Source organism: Pygocentrus nattereri, chromosome 1, assembly GCF_015220715.1.
Source record: "Pygocentrus nattereri isolate fPygNat1 chromosome 1, fPygNat1.pri, whole genome shotgun sequence".
NCBI classification, from domain to species: domain Eukaryota; kingdom Metazoa; phylum Chordata; class Actinopteri; order Characiformes; family Serrasalmidae; genus Pygocentrus; species Pygocentrus nattereri.
In genome coordinates, this window is record NC_051211.1 from 31,896,250 (window position 1) to 31,912,009 (window position 15,760).

Sequence of the window (15,760 nt, forward strand, 5' to 3'; positions counted from 1 at the left end):
CAGCCTCTATTAACTTCAGGCATAGCTGTGTTTGCCTGGCTTTGGCTACGAGAAGTTTAAAGCAACATAAGAGAAAACAGGCATGCACTTGGCAGCTGTCTCAGAGCAGCAGTTTAGAGGAGACAGCCCGGGTTTGGAGGTCTGTCTTAAAGGAATAGCCCAAACATGCTAATATGACTAACAACACATGAAAGCTGCTTGCCACCACTTAGCATTGCTCTACTCTTACATAATGCTCGTTGTCGGCTAATAATATTCCCGAAAAATTTCATTAGCTTTGCTGACTGAACTATTACTTTATACAATGCCACTGATTTTTCAAAAATCACTGCATAATGAAGCAGTTAAGATTTAAGCGGTCATTCAAAGCAGTTTGGTGTGAAATGCTCCGTTCTCAGGAAACATTTTAAGTTGCTGAACGAAATGGTTATAAAGATGCTTCGCGATGGCTGAGGCACAGCTTTTAGAAAGCTTCAGCCTAAAACTACTTTTAAAATGCATTTATGGTGCTGAGGTCCCCAAAGAGAAAAACACCTGCACCAGGCTTACCAGCATTTTACCATCATCAACATTACATATTAAAACTCAGAAAACACATGTTGGCTCACCGGTAGTTTTGGACAGTAACAAAATTGGGTATGTGTGTGTTTAGGACTTTGCAAACCCTGGTTCTTATCACCACCACTGTAAAGAGTGTTTAAAATGCTCCACCATGACCCCTTTCACCTCAAACCATTCTGAATTAATTCATTTATATCTCAACTACTGAATTATGCAGAAATTTGCGTTCCTGGAATAGGTTGCCTAAGGTTCAGCAATATTAACGTCATCTATTTATGCATCGATATGGCATGGCAGCATATCTTATTATAAACTTACTTTTACTATTTATTCATCTTTATGAGTGAAAGAATTAAAACATGCACTTCTTAAACTTGAATGAAAAATGAATGTCGCCGATATCATATACACATTGGAAAGTTTCTATTTAAGGTTCCAACTAAGTACAAGTTCTAAAGTCCAATAATTAGTTGATATTTAGACAGAAATCAGGCCTTTTCTGGACAACTGTGCAAAAAATATAGAGTTTCTTTATTCTCCTTATACAGACAAAATCCTCTGGAGCATGTTACTCATCAGACTGGCCATATCTCCGCTTTCACAAAAAAACAAAGACAGCCAGATGAATGAGATACAGAGATGCACGTCTGCTTCCTCATTATGACTACAACATGAACATGCTGAACCCAATACATTACGCTTTTCACCTTCAGTGTCCCTCCAGCTCACACGCTTCACAGCTGGATTACACGTCTGCTCCAGCCAACTTTCTCTACGGGGTACATCAAATAAACTGTTTATTCCGTTTAAAAATCTATTTCTGATACTGTATTATTATTGTTACACCTTCATCACAAATTTACAGAACACAGTCAAAATCCCACTAACCCTAGAGGAGGCAAATATGACTATATTCTCTCATTATTATGAAGAACATTGCAACACTGGCCAGCATGTTTTATTATAAGGAGAGCATAATTAGTACTGGTTAGTTGAGCTTGATGCAGTTCAATATATAAATTGTAGAATAAAAATCAAAGATTTTTTTGATGGAAGTTTATTTTTAATGTGGCACCACATACATAGTGTCTCTGTGAGTCAGTATTTCATGATGTGTAATGTGTATTGTAACTGAACCCATGGATAAGGCAACTTCACCAAAAAAAAAACAAAAGCTTCCCTTGATGCACATTACTCAAAATGTTACATCAATGACACACAACAACACTGAAATCACCAGCACAGGTAGATAAATGCTTAAAAAATTAATCAGCATGTTTAGATTTCACTAATATTTCAAACAGTTAGAAAATGTTTATGCATCAGCATTGGTATTGACAGATGTGTGAAAAATATCAGGTATGGTGATCAGCCCACCCAGAACCCAATAGTCCTAGATTATATATGAAAGTCAGAGGAAGTCTGTGCATCAAACATATATCATAAAACATGGATATACCCTCATTCAAGCACACGGGAGTCTAACTGGTCTAGGTTGCCTGAAAATAGCTGCCCGGGGGGTTGCATCTGCTGTGGCCAGTGATGGAGAGACTGAGAGGGGGAAGGGAACGAAAGAACAAGGTGAAGAAGGAGGAGGGCAAAGGGTCTTTGTCAGTGTCAAAGGGGAAATGCAGTTGGTGTCTCTGACCTCTTCAGTAGTGCTGGGTAGCACTGATGAAATTCAATCACCAGCATTATCAAAACAAAAGTGCAGTCATACTTTATGATGGTCGCAACTGTTAGCTTTCTCAATTAATTATGTGTAATCAACTATGATAGTGAGTTAACTGATAAATATTAGACTTTTTAAATCAACTCTGCTGTAGATAATGTTGGCCAATACATCACCTGTGCTGGTTTACCAGCACTGGGGCCAATAAACAATATTGCTTTTTCAGGTTTAGATAACTGCTCTGCCTGTTACTTTGCTGGGTACCTCAAATGGTTTGAAAACAGCCCAAAAAACAAATCATAAATTGGCAGTACTAGAGCTTTAGTCAGGGCTAAAATTTTGGTCTGCACCTGAATACAGCTGGATAACTTTCTGTCTGAGTCTGACCTGATTCACATCAGATGGAGAACCCACAAAGCCCAACTAACTTCTTTTGAAGACTGACCCGAACTGGCCCATCACCCCAAAAGTGAAATAAAAATTGACGTTTCTGATGATAGCACTGGTTAAATTATCATGCGGGAACCATGACCACCATCACTAGGACCTGAATGAAAAACATTAAAAACATATAACGATAAAATAATCAGATATCCAAACTTGCATGTAAATTCTATACTTTCCACAATGCGCTGTTCTGATGCTGTGTGCTGCTGACACAGAACGACGACAGCGTTCATCTGTTTAATCCTAAAGCTCTGTTTCTTTACAGTACGCTGTACAGCACAAAACGACTGTGATATGAAGCAATTATTACACAGCCTAATCATAACTGTTTGCGATGATCACAACTATTTGAGACGGTCACAGTTAACTAAGCTGACTACAACAATGTTCCACAGCGATGGGCTAAGGTAAATAAATGTACATTCAAGAAAAACGTAAATGCATTCACCGAGACATTATGGGGCGTACGAAGCAAAACAGCTTTAAGCTCTAATGTCTAAACTCCAACATGTTTAGAGAGCAGTGCTGAGTAATGGTTTAACTTGTTAGCTTTGTAGCTAATTCTAATGTTTTTCGCATGTACGCTGGCAGAATGAGTTTTTGTAAAGAACGTGTAGCTTTGCTTGACTACACACAGTTCTTTGCCATTAGAGATTTGTGAGGAGTATGTGTGCAGTATTGATTCAACAGTACAATGTCACCTACCAAGCAAATATGGTGGTTAATCAGCCAATTTGGCCACTTTAAGCTTAAATTCAATAGTTAGAAACAGGGAACAAGAAAATCATGACAGTGCTATTTGTGCTCCAACACTGAAAGACAATCCAACTGAGTTCTCCATCACGTTCATAGCTAACCATATACTTTGTGCATTTGTGTTTTTCTGGCTGAAACACCCCTAACACAAGGCAACTCAGGTAAACATCAAGTGCGTTAAAACATAGAAAACATTCAGATGTGAGGTAAAACTGCAACATCCAGTCATATAAAAGCAGGCCAGTGCACACTTCACCTCTCATGGAAGATGCAGATGACCTTTCTGCATCATCATCTCTATTCATTAAGCATCAGACGCTGTGTTTACTCTATTAGGCTATGAGCTATTGAGGCGCATAACTGCTTTCCGCACAACTCGGGCAACATGCAATACTGCGATTATATCATTTCTAGGGCTACACAATACATACAAAAGGGCAACTACATCCTTATGTTATATTTTTAATTCTTTTAATGTTTGTGTACATCAAAAACAGTCACAGTTCAATTTTGCAGCACCATCTATTACTTACTGTGCCGCTAAGACTGCTGTATGCAAATGACTTCTATTCTGATCCTGTTGTTGTGCCTCAACCAAAAAGCAGTCCAGACCGAAACTCTCCTTATAACTTCAGCATTAAGTAGAGGAGCTAAACTGCTGTAGCTTGAATAGGCATAAATGCAAATGTTTTTTTCTTTTGCCATAACAAAAACAATGAATATTACAGCTTTGCTCCCATATAGAGATGCATGCACTTTCGAGTGAATGGTATATTTTGTATATTTAAAATTTACTTATTAAAAATAGGAAAGATAAAGAAAGGGGGAAAAAACAGTTTCCATGCTGTAGGCCCTTTATCAAATGACATTGGGCAGCCTTATTACAACCTGTTAGAGACATAATAGACCAAAAATAAATAAATAAGTGATGCAATAAGTCTGTCAATGTGGATCATTGTCTGAAAATGCGGTGTCTTAGGTGGGTCCTGGGTCAAATCTGAGTTCAATAAATGACTGTTAGGTGATTTTTCCATTACAGAAAGAGGGAGTATGCTAGCATGAGCACTCTAAAGCTGTCTCATTTCCTGTTTATTCTTTTGACAACCTTATAACTCACATGTGACTCCCACACACTCAGACACTATAACTCATTTGACAGAAGACAAGTAGGTCAATCCAGTACAGTCGCAGGCAAAACTTTGTGCATCCCCCGTCAAATGACATGTTTTGTAGATTTTCTAAGTGAAAGTAAGTAACACATTCTTCCCACACAGGGAACACCCTTCTACACCTTTTACGGTTACTCTTTATTTGCTGAAATTACCATATTGGAAAAAATAAAACATAAAATGTTATGTACAAAAGTTTGAGCCAACCCACCAAGTCATTCCCAGTGACTTCCACCAATGAGAGTGTTACTAAGTACTAACTGACAGGGTGTCCAAACACGAGATGTTTTGTTTCCATCTTTTCCTAGTATGTTCAATTTGGACGCACGACCATTTGCATAAGACTGTACATAAAAAAATAGTGGTGCTTTTAACTTCTGAGAAACTTATTAACGCATATAAAATTATAAAATAAATAAAGGGTTACTTCACAGAATTTGCTTTTAGCCGTAGTGGATGACACAGCATGAGTGAGGACAGAGATTTCAGAGGCTGCAATAAATCCCCTATTGTTCCTTTCACAAAGTGCTGCATATTTATGCCTTTATGTACCTCTGCCATATGAGAATCTGCCAATAACAAGCTGCAGTTCAGCAAGCTAAAACAAACCAACCTACACTGCCACAATGATGTGTCTCTTCTCTTTATTCTCCTCAGTATGAATTGAAAATGCTAGCCTAAGTCCAACATTGCAGCCTGTGAGCATCTATAGCACCTCATAAGGGGAAAACTTAATATGCAATTTCTTCCCCCTACATGCCTCTGAATGAAGGAATTGAAATTATGCTGTTGACTCAAAAGAGGAAAAGTACTAGGTAGCTTTTTTCCCTCTTTAGATTAGCATGGTTAGGCCAGAATTGACAACAGCACACCAGTGCAGTGAATAATCATTCCGTTAAAATTTTCCAGAGAAAAGGAATGATATGTAAACACTTAGGCCAAATATTAAACCCCATAAACCAATGCTGCTACAACTACTACTACTACTACTACCACTAATGACAATAATAGCGTCTCAGATACTTTTATCGTATGTACTTGTGTATAGACGCTGTAGAGAGGTAACCCTGATTAATGCATCTGGCTCAAAATTAACTCTGTGCTAGTGGCATCACCAACACAGCAGCAGAGCAAAGAATGTACAAATGTCAAAAGTATATATATTAAAAAGAACAAATGCAAGAAAATATATTAACTTAACCTTAAAAAAAAAAAGCTTGTACAAGGTAAACACACCAATCTCCTGGTAATTGTGTCGCAACTGATATGACGTGTGGAGGGGAGGAACATATGCACACATATTACACACACACACACACACAAACCTAGGCAAATCACTAATAAATCTTGGTTGTGTTGCACACATGCATGAAAATGAGAGAAAAAACAAGTGAGAGAAACACTGACGAACGAACCAGAGGAAAACACAGTACTCTAACGACTGTCGGGTGTTTTGAACGTATGGATAAAATACATTAACCAAATTAACAAATACGCATGGAAAAACGCAAGGAGAAAACACAAATCTCTAAACAAAGTCAGCACAATAATAACAATGTTGGTGTCTTTATATGACGTGTGGAGTGGGCAAGGCAGAGAGCAGTTAAAAACAATAAAACTGCCTGAGCAGAAAGCATGTGGAGCGAGTGAAATCAGTAATTAAGATGAACTGTCTCCCATAGGTGGTATATGTCAGCCCTCCAGTATTGCCCGGATAGGATAAAACTCACAGGCATGAACTAGGAGCAAAAAGCACACCGAAAAAGGCTAAAGTGAGTAGAGTATGTGAAATCAGAGTGATTGAGGGGACTTGTCCCCTCAGTAGACGCGGTAGGGAAGCCCTCTCTCTCTCTCTCTCTCACTGAGACGGGTCTAAAAACAGAAGCGCACACACACAAACATGAACCAAGGTTAAAAATCATGAGGTGGGACCAGACAGACAGACAGACACACGCACGCACTGGGCAGCGGTAGGAGAAATCCTGATGTGCGAGAGATGTTGGTGTAAGCTGATCCTGATGAGGGGTTAGTGTGCTGTAGGTGTAGGGGTGTGGGTGCAGAGGAGCAGCAGCTTATTCCGCTCCGCCATTTTCATACGGCTCTCAACACACAGCGAGGAAGGGAAAAACACAGCCCAGCAAAAAACATCCAGACCACGTCTATAACCATGTTTGGTTTCAGTGACGACCTGTGAACGGCGCGTACGGATTATTTTACCCCGGATTAGGGCTTATTTTCAGCGCCAAAAAAGCTCTGACGCTAGTTAGCTGTAACAGCGCCAACGTTAGGTTAACAAAAAAGAAGGAAAAAGTGGCTAAGCTACTTGTTGTTAGCCAACTGTTCGGTTATTCGGGTAAAATACAACATTATCAGCAGCTTCTGACCGATCTCTCTCAGTCCGTCATCCCCGCGGAATATTTAGACAATGTAAAACAAAAAACACAAGTTTAAAGGTGAGCTTTTCAAGACCCAAACCCGGAGCTAACGGCTAATAATCACCAGCTAATGCTAACCAGCTAAAGTTAAATGCGCAGACGAAATCCAAGACGCTGTGCTCAAAACGCGGCACAAAACAAGTATTTTTACACGAACTGTACACAGTGTCGTATGTAAGGTGAGCATGTGTGTGTTTTGTTATTTGAAAAGGAGAAACGCAGACGTTTTCTCTCGCCACAAGCAGATAAAAACATTGCGCAGTTGGCCGCCTGAACGCGAACTCAGACGGTTTAACATTACAACGCCAGGGAGCTAACTAGCTAACATTAGCTAGGTTAGCTAACTACTATTTTCGTTATTTTATTTAATTTTTATTGCTCTCCAGTAAATACTCGCTCAGTTTGCGCACGACATACAATGTGTAATCATAAATTAGACCGAAATACAGTTTTATTGTAAATCGTATGGGTTATCTATGTTGTTACACACAAAACGGGCTCTTGGCGGACATTCGCGTATTACAGCGCTCACGGTATAAAAGAGTAAAAGTGTTTTGTGGTGAATTCTAAAAATACGAACAGCTTACAGGATGAAATGTCTAATAACTAGCTATGTACAATTTCCGTCCAATAGGCAACTATCGTTAAACACTAAGCCTGCTATCGTTTCTAATACCGTTAGTCAGCAAGTGTGGAAAACAAAAACAAACAACAATAAAAACAAAGCATAGACGTGGGTAACTAACTGATCCACCGAGCACGCCTGTCCACTTTTATAAGAAGAGCTACTTGTGTAAAAACGCAGCCTCTCCTCTTTCACGTTCTCATTGCTCGTATAAACATTAATAAACACAACCTGGCTTCGAAACGGGGTTGGTAGAGGGAAAGGAAATGTGTCAGTAGGGTCTGCAAGAGCCCAACGCGCGACTTAACCCTAATATAAAAAAACCGCATCAACCTTTTTCTCCATTAAAGTGCGAAATCTCCTCTCATTCCGCTAACCTGTACTAACACTACCTGGGAGAGTTGCTATGCTAACTAGCTATGTAAAAAGACAGAATATACACGAAGATGAACTGAAATATCCTGGCGGCAACTTTTCCATCCAATACGAGAAGACAGAGCACATTTCTTGCTTTCTATGCTCAGTAACACACAGCTAGCTAAATGACACAAATGTCCAGAGCTTACAAGCTAGCCAGCTGGCTATCTGCCATGCTCAGCAGCCAAAAAAACACATGAGAGGTATTTATGCCACGAAATAAGGTCGTCAGCGTGATAACCTCTAAAAAAGCACAACTTCTGCATTTAAGAGGTTTTAGAAAACTGGAGTAAACGTGATCATTAACACACATTATCTCCAGCATCCAGAGCCAGAGAGCTGGCCAGCACAGGTCAGGTTAATGTTAGCTAGCCAAGAAGATAACGCTGTAATGTGATGAAGGGGATAAGAGACCAGCAATGTAGTTGCAAAAGATGGGTTCAGTGTTAGATTTCAATAAGGCACTCACCTTTAATGTCCACTGTGTACTAAAAAACTTGAATGGAGAAACAGGGCACCAAAACAATTACTCTTCAGTCTCCACTGCGGATGTAGCAAGGAAGATTTATGAAAAGGATAAAAACTGATACTAAACTGCTGTGTGCTCTCTTCTGTACGCTCACAGTTCCGGGAGTCTTGTTCTACACGTAGCCTATAGTTTGGCTGAGTTTTATTTATTTTAAACCCTCAATTTTCATCCACTAAAACCGACTGATAAAAAACTGGATCCTTCAATCCCTGTGCAAAAATGGCGGCCCTGGCAGAGCTGCCCCGGTCACGCCCACCACCGAGAAGCTACGCCCACCCTCCGCGTTGACCCCGCCCGCCCAGCGCCGCAGGTCACGCCTACATCTGCTGCGGGGCTGCCGAGCGGCCGTGGCAGGGGCTCCGGGGGAGGGAGAGTTCATCCACGGTAAAAGCGGACACGCGGTTTACGAGCTTCTCCGTCGCCGCAGCGCGCCGGGGCCGGACGACGCGCGGACTTTGCTTTAGTCCAAGTACTACTAAGAAAAGTGTCTCGGTACTGATGCTTTTAAACGTCTTCTTGCGCGTTTAAAAAGGGGAAACTTGATTTTCTTGAAGAGGCATTTGTGTCCACAACATTCAACGGCGAGAATAAGAGACAAACATAATTTAACAGTAAGAAAAAAACAATAATACGCTATTTCTCCAAGCCAAAAATGTCAGTCTCATCGGCAGCATTGCGTATGAACGTGTGCTGCAAGTGAAAAAGATTTGATACGTGTATATTTTGGGAATGCAAGCTGTAAGTAGGCAGTCATTGAATTTGCATCTCGAATAAACGGTGTGTTTAGTAAAATAATATGAAACGTCAAACCTTTGCCGTGCTCAGCTATTGATCTGTTTCTACATGAACACTTCATGATCCATGTAGTACTAAACCTTCATTTTTCAGCAAAATAAAATACTTTAAATTAAATATGTTTTAGTAATACCCCCCCCCCTCCCCAGCATAATAACCATAATGCACTGCCACATTAAAGGGTAGGATGAAAAATAAGTGATGTTATTAACGATTGCACAGGCCACATTAAATGTGTTATTTTTTTCTCCAGTATGTTAAACTCAGCAAACTCTGTAGAGAACCTATTTTCACTTACAGAACCAACAGAACGTGTCAATTGCCCAGGAGTCATCAGATGGCAAATGAAACCCATGTATTGAAGTTGTGTTTAAATGTGAGTGTTCAATTCAGTTTTTAATCTTGTACAAGCTTTATATGGGTACTGTAGTAGTGTCACCTCTGGTAATAACAGGCCTTGCCCTGTCGATATGCAGTCGCTGTACACTGTGCATGCAGATAAGCAGTTCTGATCAACTGAGCTAGTTTTGACTGCACTCATATCGTTACAGTACATAATGCATTTAGTGTAACACTGTAGTAGATAGTAGTAGATAAAATAATGTGTCTAGCACATCAGAGTGCTTGTAAACATGCAGGTTAATGGCACTTCCAGGTGAACAACTCCGAGTGGAAGTGGCTTTTTTAAGTAGCAGTGAATACAAAGGGACCAGACTACATAAAACACATTTGTGATAATGCTGAAATCCTGTTGTGTTCTGTTTTGTTCCCCCATTTGTTAGCTATGAAGCAGATTGACACCATTGGTACATCTCTTGTAGATGTACGTATAACGGTGCAAATCTCATGGACAATTAGGACTTGAGCATTATCCACCACTATGGTGGTGATTGGCTAATGACCAGTACTAATAAAGTGAAAAGTACACACTGCTGTATTGTGATGTTTGTTATTTGTGATGTAATACAGGTTTTTTTCCCTATATGCAGTCTATGAATGCTCCATATGTAGAAATTGGGAATACCTAGATTCATTTTATATAATATATATATATATATATATATATATATATATATATATATATATATATATATATATATATATATTCTTATGGAAAAATATATTTATGTCTTTATGGTTCAGTAAAATAAACAAAAAATATACATTTTAGCTCAGTAGCCCATCATTGCCTAAACGTTCTGCACTTCCAGATTACAATACATAACTTCTCAAATATCTGTTGATATGTGAGGCACATATATCTTTGCCTCATAGCAGAATTGGCAAAGGTGGATAGCTGATGGTGGCATGCAGCCATTAAAATGTCAGTGAAAGAATAATGGATATAGCGGTGGAGTTTCTGCTTGTATGCAAGCCAGTGGTGTAAGCCACTATTTTATCCTAAAAGTATGGCTGCACCAATCTTGAATATTTTATGGACAATTCAGATTTCAATATTTCAAAATTGCTATATAAACAACATTACTTGCTGTTTATTGGGCCCGAACTGACATTTAAATCAGTTGCTTATGATAATAATTTGATACTGATATTCATAATAATATGAATCAAATAAAATACTTCATCAAAAGAGATGACTGGCTATTTTGCGCAATGAGTCATGCATAATGATATTTTGCTATAGCTGTACCAGCGGCATTTATGTAAAGCTCAAGTGCATTTACTTAACAGGCATAATGGTCTGTTTACCTATCTGCAATACAGATGTGTCAAAACTGATAAACAAATTGTCTGATTGCCGATTCCGATCTGGGCCAGTTTTGTTTGTGCAATGTGTTTTGAGCATGTGCTAATATTTCTTCACCTTAACGATCTTTCAGCATTTAAGTTGTGTGTACAGCCAATATCAAAAGTTAAGAAAATTTAACTCTTGTTCTGCTTACTGCTAACGTTGTTTCCAGCAGTGGCACAATTTTTCAGCACAGCTCCGTTAAAAACAATGCTATGTCCAGTTTGCTGTCATCTGTAGTCCACCAGCATGTAAATGAAGCAAAACATTGGTCTGAGGCAGATTTTTTATTTATGCAAATATCTGCTGATACCAGTATGGTTCTGATTTCGTTGGTCATCCCTAACGTAGTCTACCACCTCTTCATTTTGAAAAAGAAAGATGAGCTGAACCGTTTGCTGAAATTTAATTTACATCCATGAGTGCTCAACCCTGTACTGAAGCTTGAGTTGGTCACGGTGGTAGTAACGTTAGGAGGGCTCATATGGCAGTGGTAGCGAGTCTCTTCATAGATTTTTTTTTTCCAGATTTACATTTCATTCTTTGTCTGTCCCCATGTCAGTGATAAGGATGGCCTTTATGGTTTTATGAAGAGGAAGTTGAAATTCAGGTTGTATGTTTCCTCTTTTGTTCCCTCCGAAGATTTCCTCAATCAAATAAGCTAATTGTTTCTGGGAGAATATGTAAGTGGCGCCTTTTCTGCTCTGAAAAAAGCCGTCTTGGTAAAACAGTGGCAACCTAAAGCACAGCCCTCAGGCTGGATATGAGCAGCGCACCTATGTAAGACCCAGCACAGTAGGAGGCTGCAAATCTCTGTTATGTAACCCCTTACACAAGCACAGTATCTTACTGAGCTAAAGGTAGGTGGAGTGAAATAGTGACCACCTATTGTGAGCACAAACATCTGGCTGTGGAAGCGAGGCATTTAAATATTTAGATTGGGTGCACGCTCATCTGCTGTCTGAGGCAGATTCTTACATCAAATAAAATGCCTTAAGCCTCAACAGCTTGGCTTGTCAGCCATGTTTGTCCCATCCTGATTAGACCACCGGTTTGCAGTGACGTCAGCTGCCACTTCATCCACAGCTCTCATTTATAACTCAGTGACACTTGCGACTCTGGTTGTCAACCAGAAGGCCTCCTTCATGCTGGTGCCTCAATCCCAACTCTGACAGAGCCACCCCTCCCTCCTTTCATCCAGCCATCTATCCCTCCCCCACAACAGAGGCGAGCCAAGCCGCATCCTCTTGCGCATGCGCATTAGCCCATAGCTGTGACTATAGGCTTTCACTCGGAGGAGAGCAGCGCTGAAGGTGAAATAGCAGACAGCTTCGACCAGTACAGAGACCTTCTTAAGGGGGAGAATAAACAGAAAAAATGATGTACAGATACATCGCGCAGGACTTATTTTCACATTTGCAACACAGGACGTTGAGGAGACGAGCAACATCCGACCAAGTGCTGGGAGTCCAGGCTGCTTTTACAACGCCGATATTAAGGTTTCTGTTTATTTCGCACAATAAATCATGAAAACGTCGATTTTTCGTTCTTTTCAAGCAGCTTCCCCACCCCAAAAGTGCTGCTTTTAACAGACTGAATGGCCAAATAACGCTCCCATTGTCCCGGCTTCTCTTTCTTTGGATTACGTCATCCCGCCCTACCCGTAGTGGGCGTGGCCTGAGCTGTGAGGGGAGAGCGGCCCGCCCGGAGAGACGAGGCGCCATTGAAACAGCCAGACCAACGACGGACTTACGCTACGAACGCGCCGTTTGGTGAAATAGAGGTGTCGTTTCGTGCGAGAGGAACGCCTGATGATTGCGACTGGGAGGTTAAAGCGTGGTCTTTTTCATTTCTCAAGTAGAAATGAGCGCTAAAATGCAGCTCGGCTGCTGTAAACAGTTGCCGAAATGGGTGGGGGCTGGCGTGACGTCACACACACACGGGGGGGGGGGGGGGGCGTTCGAGGAGTTCAACAGCTGCGCAGATACTGCGCTGAAAATGTGTCGAGAGCCGTTCATGTGCAGCAGGCACATTTAGTGAGACAAGGAAGTGGCCACCTTTTTCTTTTCTTAGTTACACGTACTGTCACAGCGTGTGTATTCTGTCGGCGTGTGAAAAGCCCTAGCCCCATGTGACCAGCAGGTTGAGCTGAACCTCAGGAAACCTGTGGTGAGGTAAAGGGCTGGGCAATACGGCCTTATGCCTTTATACCGCGATGCAGTCCCTCACGATATGACTCGGCGTGCTTCTCTGAGCACCTCACAGAAATCCTCAGTACTTGTACCAGCAGCGTGTTTAATTACAAAGAGAGCCTATACAGCTCAAACAGTTCGCTGGAGTCCTGCAGTGCACTATAAAACACACAAATCAGTCCTTTTTCACAGTGTTTTTGAAATGTGGCCCCACATTAGTGGTTTGTTTTGACTTCTCATACATCAGGGGGGAAAATATCGTCATATTTGTTGTGATGTCACATTTTTGACCATATCCATCACCTCCACTTACTTTTCAGTCATGTGACTCTGTCTTCAGGTTTTGCTTTACTTTAGAAAATACAGGCTGAAAGAAATGTGACATTTCAGCTACAACAGCTATGTAGAAGAAACACGTATAAAGTTTTCCGACATGTACAGTACAAAAAGGTTCAGAAAAAAAAGGGGGGGGGGCGTATAAAATACCCCGTAAAGCATACGCGGTGCACATATGCTTAAATTGGAAATCATGCATGCAGTATTTGGGGGAAAGTGATCAAAGGTCGGTGAATTTATTCAGAACTGCCTGAAAGCTGCATCACGCATCCACGTGTGTCTGCTCTCTCATTAAACACGGGGGCTCAGCGGAGTACGAGAGTACGAGATCATTACAGGACCACAAATAACACAGCAGGATGTGTTTTGATGCATAAGCACAACGAGCGGACAGAAGGAAAACAAAGCTCCAGCGCTTCAAGGAGAAGTGTCCAGTGTCCATTAAGGAGTTTAATCATCCTGGGAAAGGCGAGCAGTAATCTCGGCTGAACGTGCTAGCTCGACTTCTCCCTCCGACAGTTTCCCGCAAGAAACGGATCTCGCGAGAGTTGGTTTTTTTTGTCAGTATCTATTTTCTACATACTGGAGAGCACTGAGAAATACATGCACACTGGACATCGCGATGAAATAAACACAGGTTTGCAGAAAATAACGTTAGGCTTCTGCGCGTCTTTAGCTTGTTTATCTCGGCGTTTATCACAGCGAATGCGCTTTTACTCTCCAAACAGGTGCACGACAGCACAGTCGAGTGTGGCATTTCTAATGGCTTTTATGTCACGATATCTGGTCAATATTACACAATCCTACACAGTTTTGACCAAATATTTGCCTCAAATGAAACTCGAGTCACAGAGCTATTCGATTCCACTAATTCTGGAGTCGACTCTGATTCTGATTCAACGCGCCGAGTCGATTCCAAGAGTCAATTACGTACAATTTACACGGTGGCAAAAAAATCAACGCACATAGAAAAGAGCCTTGGAAAATAAGAGGTGCGATATTAATTAGTAGCATAATACAATCTTATGATCAACGGTATGAATCAGCTTTATTTACATAAGTTACATGACTGGCGAAGTCAGCTGACTTGCAGACTCGTGTGAGTAATTTCAGCGGTGGAGGACGTAACCACGCAGTTTTGTCATTTACACGGTCTCCACCTTCCTGTAGTTACAGCAGATACACTCTCCATACATCCTGTCTGAACTGAGAGAGCAGAACATCTCACCGCACACGCTGAACCTGAACCCGATCCTGAACCTGAACGTCACCACGTAGAATCAAGTTCAAAGCTTCCGAGTCGACTCTCGGTTCCCAAACGCTTGGGTCCGGAGAATCGACTCCCCGTCTTGTTGAGTGGGCGTCGCTGTAGGAAACACACCCGTTCAGTGATGGACGTCTCGTTTCTGGTGCACAGTCTGTAGCCGGGACCGCAGCTCGGGGTTCGGGTGGACAGGCGCCTGAAAGCGTGCTAGACTCGAGATCTCGAGCGTTTTCAGGCGGTTGGTGTTTGGAAGGTTGGAGGACTCAAATCCGGCCTTGTCCAGCGCGTAGATAGCGGAGGTCTTGTCCACACTGCGGGTGTCGCGACGGTAGACTGTATGTCGGTGTGTAATGGCGGGTCCAGTGACTGCGCTGCTGACTCGCCCTCGGTCCTTCTCTGCCGTCCGCGACTGAGCCGCCATGTTGTCTCTGCCGGAGCCCTCGGCTGATTAAATGGCGCGTTGGGCAAAAATCCACCGACTGCCGTCGGAGCCGCCACAGAGGGTCCGGGCTCTTCCGGCCAGCTACTCTAAAGCTCTGTTTCTGGCGTGTTTAGTGCTTTATCCGAAGCAGACCCCCGAGGCCGCCCTGCGGCTGTTCATACCGCGTTTCTAAAGGCGATCGAGCAGGTCAGGAGCAGGTTTACCCCGAGCCCCGGTATCGCCTGCTCGCCGGACACCATGACGGAGTAAGCCGTACAACAACAACAACAACTATTATTATTATTATAACAACTATTATTATTATTATAACAACAACAATAACAATTGTTATTATTACAACAACAAAAATTATTATTATAACAACATCAAC

The 15,760-nt window shown here is 41.5% G+C and overlaps 1 protein-coding gene and 1 long non-coding RNA gene across 5 annotated transcripts in view; one reads left to right on the plus strand and one right to left on the minus strand.

Annotated features, from left to right (window-relative positions):
- Positions 1–8,850, minus strand: part of kmt2e (lysine (K)-specific methyltransferase 2E) — a 57,605-nt gene extending 48,755 nt beyond the window's left edge. For all 4 annotated transcript variants that reach the window (XM_017707580.2, XM_017707579.2, XM_017707577.2 and 1 more), the window contains exon 1: positions 8,552–8,850. The gene's annotated coding sequence lies outside the window, so the exon portion shown is untranslated. The remainder of the gene's footprint in view (positions 1–8,551) is intronic.
- A 146-nt stretch (positions 8,851–8,996) lies between these two features.
- On the plus strand, positions 8,997–10,338 carry LOC119264254. The gene is made up of 2 exons (XR_005130911.1): positions 8,997–9,782; positions 10,189–10,338. It is a non-coding gene; the product is annotated as an uncharacterized LOC119264254 (long non-coding RNA).
- The last annotated feature ends 5,422 nt before the right edge of the window (positions 10,339–15,760 follow it).